General features: G+C 45.9%; 1 pseudogene; it reads left to right on the forward strand.

Moving 5' to 3' along the window:
* LOC106509363 (uncharacterized) overlaps positions 1–12,049 on the forward strand; it is a 99,760-nt pseudogene that overhangs the window by 20,381 nt on the left and 67,330 nt on the right.

The raw sequence follows: 12,049 nt of genomic DNA on the forward strand, positions 1-12,049 counted from the left end.
GAACCCACTAGCCACGGAACGTGGGAAATACCACCAATCTTCCAAGCCTTTGCTTCCCCATCTGTCAATCAGGAATAATAATAGCTGCCCTATTCTGCCCTGTGAGGGTTTGGTAGGGCTCCTTCCCTGGACGGGAGGTGATGGTCCTTTGTAAATTACTTGGCCCACGCATGCGTGGAACATCAGGGGCCTGACCGGGGTTCTTTACAGCAAGCACTCTCACCGAGTACAAGTGCCCTTAGCTTCACTGAGCCCCAGCTGCACGGGGGGGTTGAGGATCAAATGGGACATTATACAATCGTGAGCCTGCAGATGGAAGAATGGGCTGTTTTCCATTCACAAAGGTCTGGAAGATAACTCGCTTCAGCGTGGACGGAAAAGCTAGCCCCAAGCAGAGGCATTTTGCGCCTTCTCTTTTGAGCTGGCGAAGAACAAAGAAAGAAACAGAAAGTGAGACAGAAAGAATCCATCCTTTTGTGGTCCCAGCATCCCCAAGCAAAAGTGCACACATACACGACAGAGGCTGCAAAATTCTGGGGGATCAAGAACTTCCCTCCAGCCAAAGAAATCTCCACGGGGCCCTCATGGGCAGGTGGGAGGAGCTCTGAAGGCGTTTGATGCCCAAACTGCCTGAAGCCACAGGACTGAAGTGTCCAGGTATGTCTGAGCTGGAAGACACGTCCCTGCCCTTAAGCCCAGAGAGGCTAGGAGAGCTGTCCCCACTGCTGACGCATCACCTCTTCCCTGACGCATCACTGCCCTTCCGGAGCTGTTCCTGATATTCATTGGGTGGGACAGAATTTCATTTTATATATAACAGAAGAAAGAAGGCACTCGTCTAAGCGTCTTCTAAATGTCAGCTCTTTTTGTCCCTGTCTTTTCTAGGGCCGCACCAGCGGCGCAGGGAGGCTCCAAGGTGAGGGATCTGACTGGAGCTGTAGCCACCTGTCTACGCTACAGCCACAGCAACGCGGGATCCGAGCCGCGTCTGCGAATTACACCTCAGCCCACTGCAACACCAGATCCTTAACCCACTGAGCGAGGCCAGGGATCAAACCTGCAACCTCAAGGTCCCGAGTCGGATTCATTAACCACTGAGCCACAACGGGAACTCCTAAATGTCAGCTCATTTTAATCCTCACACCAACCCAGCGAACCTCTGTTATTATCTCTCCGTTTTACAGATGGGGAAACTGAGGACCAGGGAGGTGACAGAGCTGGTGAGTGACTAAGCTGGGATTCTAACCAAGGTTCCAGAACAGTGAGTAGCCGGCTGCTCCAAACGCTGAAGGAATGGAAGTTCAGGCTGCCAGTTCTGCCAGCTGGAGGGAGGGCGGCGGTGCCTTAGAGGCCCTCACCAGGCCTGGGGTAGGTTGAGGGCTCAGCGTGGAGCCTGCATAGACATTGCTTCCCAGGCTGGAATGAGGCACCTTGTCATGTTATGATTCTGGGACCAGCCAGAGCAATGAAGAGGGCGGAGGTCCTGGTAGGACGCCTCCACTGACCAAGAGTGCTGGGCACCTGGGCAAGATCAAACATCTCTCTGAGGCTCTGAAGAGCAGCTTGGTCCTCTGTGGCTTCTCTGAGCATCTCTCACTGCGCCTCCTCCCCGCCACTCCAAGGGTTCTGACATGATCCGCTTCCTCCACCACGATTGGTCTTTCTCCTCCAGCACCCCCACGCCTCACCCATCTGCCCCCCTGGACCATTTCCAACCCATCTTTCCCATTGCTCCCTAAACCTCACTCTCCCCTGAGTGCTTCTCAGCTTCCAGGCTTAAGTGGCTCCTTGTGTTGTAAATCTCGAATGTCTGGGACGCCTCCCTTGTAGCTCTTCATTCCACCTGTGATTAAGTGATTCATTGCACAGTTGTAATTTTTTAAATCACTTCATTGGCCTGCACATGTTTGAAGCTTAAAACTTGAGACGTTTTGACATATATTTTCACTCGTTAAACTATCACGGCAATCAAGATAATGAGCACACCTGTCTTCCCTAAAAGGCCACCTCATGACCCTCTGTGATTCCTCCCTCCCTCCCAACCCTTCCTCCATCTAGTAAACCACGGATCTGCTTTCTGGTTTGTATGTTCTAGAATTTTCTAGAATAATGGATCAGTCCTGTAGTACATACACTTTTATCCTAGAGTATATACACTTGCACTGAACGTAATGATTTTGAGATTCAGCCACACTGTTCCTTTTCATTGCAGTGTAGTTTTTCATTTCTGGATGTGGCACCATTTGTATATCCATTTACCTGCTGATGGTTACCTGGGTTGATTCCAGGTATTACAAATAAAGCCTCGGAGTTCCCATCGTGGCACAGTGGAAACGAATCTGACTAGGAACTGTGAGGTTGTGGGTTCGATCCCTGGCCTTATTCAGCAGGTTAAGGATCCGGCGTTGCTGTGAGTTGTGGTGTAGGTCGCAGAGGCAGCTCCGATCCTGCATTGCTGTGGCTGTGGCTGTGGCTGTGGCCAGCAGCTGTAGCTCCAATTAGACCCCTAGCCTGGGAACTTCCATATGCCTCAGGTGCAGCCCTAAAAAGACCCCCAAAATAAAACAACAACAACAACAACAACAACAAAAAACAAAGCCTCAATTAAAATTCCAGCACAGGTTCTTCATGCATCTTCGTTTCTCTTGAATAAATATCTAGGAGTAGGATGGTTGGTCATATATCTGATGCAGGTTTGACTTTTTTGCTAACTGCCAAACAGTTTGCCAAAATGGTTGTACCATTTTACATTCGGGGGGCAGAGTGTGAGAGTCCTAGTTCAGCCACTTCCTTGCCAGCAGAGGGGATGGACAGCCCTTCTGGTTGTAATTATTTGAGGAGGCACGTGCTGGTATCTGGCTGTGGTTTTAACTTACTTCTCCCTAAGGATTACTGATGCTGAACATTCTTTCATGGGCCATCCGTATATCTTTAGTGACATGTCTGTTCAAAGGTTATCCCCATTATTTATTTATTTATTTATTTATTTATTTATTTATTTATTTTTTGTCTTTTTAGGGCCGCATCCACAGCATACGGAGGTCCCCAGGCTAGGAGTCGAATCGGAGCTACAGCTGCCAGCCTACGCCACAGCCACAGCAATACCAGATCCGAGTCGCATCTGCAACCTACACCATAGCTCAGGGCAACGCTGGATCCTTAACCCACTGAGTGAGGCCAGGCATCCAACCCACAGCACCGAGGCTAAGGGTGCCTCCCATAAAACATCACCTCCTTCTCACAACTGCCCTCTGACCTCACCATCAATACCTGCATGTTCCAAAGAAGGAAACTGATACTCAGAGAATTCAAGTAACTTGATGAAGGTTATACAACCAGTGACTAGAAGGGTTAGGATTTGAACCCACATCTCTCTGTTCCAAAGCCCGTGATCTTAGCCCACAATGTTCATTTCTCTCGTTTCTCTGTTTCTCCTTTTGAATTGATGGGTGTCCATTCAATGACGGCACATTAGGGAAGTGGGCCCTTCCTCTGGGCGGAGACAGCCCAGCTTGACCACTGGAGGTGCCCTTGTATAGACTGGGAAAAGGCCCTGCTTGACAAGTGTGGGGCAGGCTGCAGTTGGGGCAACACCTCACCTTGGCTGGCCCTCTTGTTAGGGAACCACCTGCATACCTGTGTGTGGTGCCCTGAGGGCAGGCTCTTATTGGTGAGGCTGAGGATTTAGACTTTGGCACAAGGTCAATGGGGAGTCCATGGTTGAGGCAGGTGGCTCTGGTTTCCTGGAGGACTGGCTGGAGGAGATGCAGAGTGACAGGTTGGAATGGTGCAGGTAGAGAGGAAGAGAGTCAAACCAGAGCAGAAGTAGCAGAGGTGGAGGGAGCAGCAAGAGAGGCAAGAGGATTTATGGGGAGTGGAAAGGACGTGGGGGATAAGAGGGGAATCAAGGTGATGCTCAGGTTTCTGCCTTGGGCCTCCAGGTGGGAGATTGGGATGGTATTAGCATGGAGAAGGGGTTGCGCAGAAGGAGGAAATCGTATCTTAGAGATGGGGTGGCAGATAGTATCAGTGTTGTCCATATTGAAGTGCCCTTCAAATCTTTGAAAAGATAACCCTGTAGACTTGTGTCTTTCCTTCTCTTGACAGACAGCTCTAGTTCCCTTGACTATCCCTTACATGGATACTTTATGTGTTAGAACACACTCCATGTTGTCTGCAACCTACCCGGAATCCTGCTCTCAGAACTGAATATAGCATGGCAAGGATGGTGTGAGCATGCTGGCTAGAGGCCCTCCCCTCCTTTGTCTTGTGGCTTGTGCTGAGTTTGCATTGGCTTGGTTGGCAAATGCATGACTCTGTTGACTCATTTGGAAAGTGTGGTTACCAAGGCTCAACTATTTTTTACTTCGTGTTCCTCTACTAAGATACATCCCCCCTTCCACCCCTGCCCTGTATTGGTCACCAACCGGACATAACTATACAACTCTCTTGACCTCATCTCTTCCTCCAGCCGCAACTGCAGTGACCAGATCCATGAAGGCCTTGTGTATCTTTGTGCAGGTGTAATCAGAAAGTACTGCCCTCAAGCCTGGGCACTTGCCTCTCACTTCCTGTTCTGAGACCACTCTGTAACTCCTTTTGGAGAGGCCTCTGGAATCTCTCTGATGCGTGATCAACTCCAAGTGTGTATGTATGTGTGTGTAGGGAGGGGGGAGGTTCATGCCTGTGGAGCCACCCTGGATCAATGGGAATAGAGGACGGATGGATAATGCTTCCCCAGACAATTCTGAGATGCATTTCATAAGACTCCTTGCAGGTCCAGCTCCACGATGCATCCTTGTACTGATTTCCCTCCCTCTCGTTTCATTCTCCCTGCCCTGTTTTTGGGACCCTTGGGACAACTTCCCAAATAAACTACCTGCATATGACTTTGTCTTGGGCTCTGCTTTAGGGGAACCCAGGCTAAAACACCCCAGTCTTTTCTAAACTTGGACAATGGGTCTTTGAATGGAAGGATGAGAGTTTACATTTATCTAGATTATATAAAATCTGAATCCCAAACAGTCTGGTATCTGAGCTAAAGCAGAGGCGACAGATCAGGGGATCTGAGGGCTGGCTTTGCTTTGGTTTTTCCCAAGGGATGGGGTCACTAAGAGAGTCTCTAGAGGGCCTGACAATTTTTACTTACATCTCTGGAACTTAATATGAAAATAATAATAATAAAGAACTACTAGTGAGCAACTCATTTCACTCATTCCTTCCCAGGTCTCTGAGCTTGAGGAAACAACAATCTAGAGATTTTGTTTTTCAGCAGAATTACAAAAAGGACAGTAGGATGACAGCCAGGCAGGAGGCTGAGAGGGATGAAGGGAGAAGATGCTACCCACTGAGAAGGCAATAAAGAGAGCACATCAGAGTCTGGGGAGGAGCTTGAGTCACCTGCTGTAGGAGGGAGAACCCTGGCTTCTCTTTGTAGGTGGGGATGCTAGCTCAGAAAATGAGGTAAGTTCTGCAAGAAGCAGGAAGCAAGCAAATCTGGTGGCCAGAAGAAGAAAGAAGCTGTCTGGGTGGAAGACAGGGGATCGGGTTAGGGGTGGGGGGGCTGTGCCATTGGAGGGTGCTGGGCTCTGTAACCTTCCTTTCCTGCTTCATGCTCCCCCACAGGGGAAGAAGGAGGGTCAAAGGTCAGTTCTGCTAATGCAAATTCCAGAGAAAGGTTTTCAGGTCTGACAAATACAGTCGTAGATGAACATGGCAACTCCTTCTTGATCCACAAAAGGATGTGAACTAGGAACAGGTGAGCATGAGGTTGTAGGAATAGCACTGGCTTGAATCTCAGTTCTGCTTCTCGCGAGCACAGGACCCATAAGTTAGCCTCTGTGGGCCTCAGTTTTCTCACTGCAAAATGGGGATGATAATGGCCACCTCACAGGGCTGCTGGAGGGCGTGATGATTAGTTTTATGTGTCAGTTTGGCTAGACTGTGGTACCTATATATGGTCAAACACCAGTCTAGACGCTGCTATGAAGGTGTTTTTTAGATAATATTAAGATTTAAATCAGTGGTCTTTGAATAAAGCAGATTCCCTCCACAGTGTGGGTGGGCCGCATCTAATAAGTTGAAGGCCTTAATAGAAAAAGAGTGACTCCCCCAAAGAAGAGGGAATTCTGCCAGCAAACTGCCTTTGGACTTGAGCTGCAAGAGCAACTATTTCCTGGATACCTGGGTCTCTTGCCTGTCATTCTATGCTTCAGGTTTTGGGCTTACCAGCCTCCACAATCCAATGAGCCAATTACTTAAAGTCAATTCTCTCTCTCTCTCCCTCTCACCACGGGCATGTGTATGCATGCTCACACACACCCATACCACCTGCACACATTCTAATGGTTCTGTTTTTCTGAAGAACCCTAACATGGGAGGATTAAAAGGTAAAAATATAACGGTGGATGCCAGACACGAAAGAGTATGTACTATGATTCCATTTTTATAAAATTCTAGAAAAGGCAAATCCAATCTATAGTGACTAAAAGTGTATCTGTGGTAGCCCAGGGCTGGGGTTGGGAGAATGGACTCAGGTAAATGGGCACTGGCAAATTTGGGGTATGATGGAATGAGATGTGAATAAATGTATTTGTTAAAACTAATTGAATGGGTATACTTGGCCCTGGGACAACTGGATAGTCACATGCAAAAAATGATGTTGGATCTTTTCCTCACATTATACACAAAAATTAGCTCAAAATGAATCATAAGCCTAAATGTAAGAGCTAAAACTCTAAAACTCATAGAAGACAAGATAGGAGTGTGTATTTGTGATCTTGGGGTGGGCAAAGCCTTCTTAGGTGTGAAAACTATAGCACAAATGACAAAAGAAAAAATAGATGAATGGAGCATTTTCAAAATTAGAAACTCAGAGAACACTATCAAGAGACTGGAAAGACAACCAGCAAAATGAGAGAACATATTTGCTAACCATATATCTGAAAAGGGACTTGAACCTCAAATATGTAAAGAACCACGATGACTAAATAAAGACAAACAATTCAGTCAAAAATGGGCAAACAATCTCAGTAGACATTTCTCCAAAGAAGACAAACAAATGGCCAAAAAGCACATGAAAAGATGCCTAATATCATTAATCATTAAGGAAATGCAACTCAAAACCACAATAGGGTACTGTTTTACACCCACTAGAATCGGTATAATTAAAAAGACTCATAATAGGAAGTGTTGATGAGGATGTGGAGAGATTGGAACCTTCAGACATTTCTGATGGGACTGTCAGGTGGTTCAGCTGCTTTGGAAAATTGTCTGGCAGTTCCTCAAAAAGTTAAATATATGGGGTTAGCATATGACTTAGAAATTCTACCCCTACGTATATGTCCAAGAGAAATTAAAACATAGGTCCACACAAAAGCGTGTACATGAAGTTTTTAGCAGCGCTATTCATAATAACCAAAATGGGGAAACAACTCAGAAGCGACTGGATAAGTAAAACGTAGCATATCTATACAATGGAATATTATTTGGCAATAAAAAGGAATGATAAATGCTACAACATGGATGAACCTTAAAAAATTATGCTAGGTGAAAGAAGATAGACACAAAAGGTCACACGTTATATGATTCCACTGGTATATGAAATACCAATTATAGGCAAACCTATGGAGGCAAAAAGAGTAGGTTAGTGGTTGTCTAGCTGAGAGAGGAGGGGGTTGGAAGAAATGAGGAGTGCCTGCTAACGCCTGCACAGGGTGATGAAATGTTCTAAAATTGATTGTGGTGATGGTTGCACAACTATGTGAATATACTTAAAAAAATTGAGTTGTACACTTAACATTGGTGAATTTTATAGTGTAATATGTAAATTATATCTCAATAAAGCTGTTAAAAAATGAGTACATTTTTCCCTGCTGCTAAGTGATGTACACACATCTTTTTGTGTACCAGTTGGCTATTTGCATATCTTCTTTGGAAAAAAAAAACATATTCAGTTTCTCTGCCCATTTTTTAAATTGGATTGGTGGGTTTTTTTTTGCTATTGATTTGTATGTGTTCTTTACATATATTGGATATTAAGCCATTATCAGATATATGATTTGCAAATATGTTCCCCCATTCCATAGATTGTCTTATTTTGTTGATGGTTTCCATTGCTGTTCAGAAGTTTTTAGCTTGATATTTCCCATTCTGTTTATTTTTGTTTTTGTTGCCTTTGCTTTTGGTGTCAAATCTAAAAGAATTATTACCAAGACTGATGTCAATGAATCCACTCCCTATGTTTTCTTCTGGGAGTTTTATGGCTTTAGGTCTTATCTTTGAATCTTTAACCCCTTTTTGGTCTTAGAGTTAAAGATTAAGTCCATTTTGACTTCATTTTTGTGTGTGGTATGAGATAGGGGTTCAGTCTCATTCTTTACATATGTATATCTGTTTTTTTCCAGCACCACTTATTGAAAAGACAATGGTACATTCTTGTCTCCTTTGTCATAAACTATAGACCATATATGCACAGGTTTATTTCTGGGCTCTCTATTCTGTTCCATTGATTTGTGTGTCTGTTTTTATGCCAATACCATAGGGTTTTGATGACTATAGCTTTATAATATAGTTTAAAGTCAAGAAGTGTGATGCCTCCAGCTATGTTCTTCTTTCTCAAAATTGTTTAGGCTATTTGGGGTCTGTTGTGAGTCCATAGAAATTTTAGTATTGTTTTTTCTATTCCTATGAAAATTGCCATTAGAATTGTGATTAGGATTGCATTTAATCTGTAGATTGCTTCCACTAATCATTGGAGAAATGCAAATCAAAACTACATGAGTATCACCTCACCTTGATAGAATGGCCATCACCAAAAATACCGGAGATAACAAATGTTGGTGAGGTTGTAGAGAAAAGGGAACTCTTGTGCCCTCTTGCTGAGAAGAGAAATTGGTGTAGCCACTGTGGAAAACAGTACGGCAGTTTCTCAAAAAATTAAACATAGAACTGTCCTATGAATCAGCAATCCCACTTCTGGGGATATATCCAAAGGAAGTGAAAATAAGATATTGAAGAGATATCCATACTCTTATGTTCATTGCAGCATTATTCACAATAGCCAGTAGTTGGAAAGAACCTAAGAGTCAACAGATGAATGGATAAAGAAGGTGTGGTATAGATACACAATGGAATACTATTCAACCAGGAGAAGAAAGGAAATCCTTCCTTTGCAGTAACATGAATGCATCTTGAAGGCATCACGCTAAGTGAATTAAGCCAAAGATAAATGTTGAATGGTATTGCTTATATGTGGCATCTAGAAAAAAGGAAGTCAATGGAGTTCCCTTTGTGGCTCAGTGGTTAACGAATCCGACTAGGAACCATAAGGTTGTGGGTTCGATCCCTGGCCTTGCTCAGTGGGTTAAGGATCCGGCATTGCCATGACCTGTGGTGTAGGTCGCAGATGCGGCTCTGATCCCGCGTGGCTGTGGCTCTGGCGTAGGCTGGCACTATAGCTCTGATTAGACCCCTAGCCTGGAAACCTCCATATGCCATGGGAGCGGCCCAAGAAATGGCAGAAAGACAAATAGATAAATGACTAACTAACTAACTAAATAAAAAGTAAAAAGGAAGTCAAACTCATAGAATCAGATAACGGAAATGGTGGTTGTCAGGGGCTGGGAGGGTGGGGGAAATAGCGAGGGGCTGGTGAGAGAGTACATGCTTTTGGTTCCGAGATGAATAAAGTCTGAGGATATGATGTATACCGTGGTAAATGGGGTTGATAACTCTCTATCATATAATTAAAATTTGCTAAGAGAGTAGAACTTAATGTTCTATGTTCTCACCAAGAAGAAGAGAAAAAAAGACAAATAGATGAAGTAATGGATGTGATAATTAGCTAGACGAGAAGGACATTTTCACAGTGTATACAAAACACCGCTATGTGTCCTTTAAATATCGTAATAATTTTACGTGTCAATTATAACTCGATAAAGCTGAAAAAAGGAAAAGAAAAAAAATGAGTGCATTTTGTTGTATACAAATTGTACCTCAATAAAGTTGAATGAAGATTCTAATGTGTGTGTGTTATGTCTGTCTGTGTGTGTGAATAATAAGTACCATTGTCATTGTCATTTTCAAATGGACATATTGGAAATGGTGGCGCGGAGAGGTTGAGTGTCCAGTGACCTATCCAAAGGTCCAGATTGATTGGCCTTGGTGGCCATGGCACCAGGGTGCTGGCCTATGAATGATGGCGGCTTCTGGGCTCAGGAGAGACTCAGGAATCCTTGGATGGGAAAGGCCTCAGATGGCAGCGGTCTGGGTGCAGCCAGGGGCTCTGTGAGCTGTGGAGAGTTTTGATGCTATTATTGAGGCTGTGCATGTGCCGGGACCCAGCAAGCACCTTCCACTAACTACCTCATGGAGCTCTGTACTCACAGCCACCCCAAGAAGAGGGTACCACTGCTCCCCCGCATCACAGGGGAGGTAACAGGGTCAGGAGCCTCACCCATGGTCAAGAGCTATACACCCAGCCAATCACACCCATGGCAAGAGCCTGGGATTTAGATGCTTTTTTGCCTCCCGGTGTCCCAAAGGCCTCCCGCCCCTTGGCCTTCAATCTGCACTGGGCCACACCTCTCGGATCCCACAAGTCCTTTCCTAGGCCCTGGGGAGGCATTTCTACTCCCAGTTCTGTTGCATAAAAGCTGTCCTCCCAGAGTCTCCAGGGCACCCAGGACCTGGGCTTTCCCATTCATGGGACGGCCAAGGTCTCAACCTAGGGAGATGAGCCCCATAGGCCACGGACCTCAAGGTGAGATCTGGGTTCGAGTCCTGGCCCCATTTCTGAGTTGATGTGTGACTGATTCATTGGTCATCACTACCCCTCTCTCAGCCTTGGATTCCAGATTATAAGACAGTGAGATTGAAGGTCCCTGTGGCCTCTGATGCTGCGTGGGTCCAAGCGTGGTCAGCACAGGGGAAAGGACACAGGGAGGGAAGGTCAGCGCCCAGCCTGTCTGGCAGAGAAAGTCTCAGCCGAGGCAGCTCGTGCTGATTAACCGAGCCTCAGCTGGCTTTGTTAGCCCACCCTGACCTTGGCGACCATGCAACATTTGACTTACAAGCTCGTGTTTCCTTTAGTTGAGCTTCTGCAGGCGCAGCCTTCGAGGCTGTCAAGGCACCCAGCTAGTTGAAGGATTTGCTGGCTCCCAGCAGCCTAGGGAAGGCTCAGCCTGGGGGAGACTTCCCACCAGGGCGCTATTTTTTTTGTTTTTGTTTTTGTTTTGTCTTTTTAGGGCCGAATCCGCGGCATATGGAGGTTCCCAGGCTAGGGGTCGAATTGGAGCTGCAGCTGCTGGCCTAGCCACAGCCACAGCAACGCAGGATCCCAGACGCATCTGCGACCTACACCACAGCTCACGGCAACGCCAGATCCTTAACCCACTGAGCAAGGCCAGGGATTGAACCTGCGTCCTCATGGAAGCTAGTCAGATTGGTTTCTGCTCAACTATGATGGGAACTCCTGTGCCCCTTCATTAATGTCACCGCCACATAGCAGGGGGCTCAGAGGCCACGCTGGGATTTGTTCCTATATTTAATTCATGTTCCAGGGTGTTTAAGTTCAGTGATACAGTTACACCCAGAATGAGGGAAGAGACTTGAGGTGGAGTTTTCTACAGGGCTGGAGAGGGGTGGGGGATGAGGGGGGCAGAGAGAGCGAGAAAGAGACAAAAAGAGAGAGAGAGAGGAAGAGAGAAAGAGGGAGCCAGGGAGCTATAGACAGAGACGGAGCCTTTCGGAGATAGTTCTCTAAACTCTGAGGCACTTGGACAAGAATCTTACAGAAGACAGACCAGACAGACAGACAGACACTTGTGAGGTTGTGCAGATCCAGGGAGGCGGAGGCAGAGCCACATCCAGTTGTGAATCTTGGCTTTACCTTTTCTCATTGTCTCAGATAGAACTAAATCCCTGGATTTTTGTGAGGATTAAAATTCCAGGTATATAGTTTTCATAACAGGGCCTGGCATGTAGTTGGCACTGAATACATGTCCTTTCTGGACACCTTTGATCACGGTGTCTCTCTTGAGACACTGCT

Source organism: Sus scrofa, chromosome 2 (assembly GCF_054392235.1).
Source record: "Sus scrofa isolate SSC_HxYL_T2T_F1_AM1 chromosome 2, Sscrofa_HxYL_maternal_Yorkshire_Landrace_v2.0, whole genome shotgun sequence".
Taxonomy (NCBI): Eukaryota; Metazoa; Chordata; class Mammalia; order Artiodactyla; family Suidae; genus Sus; species Sus scrofa.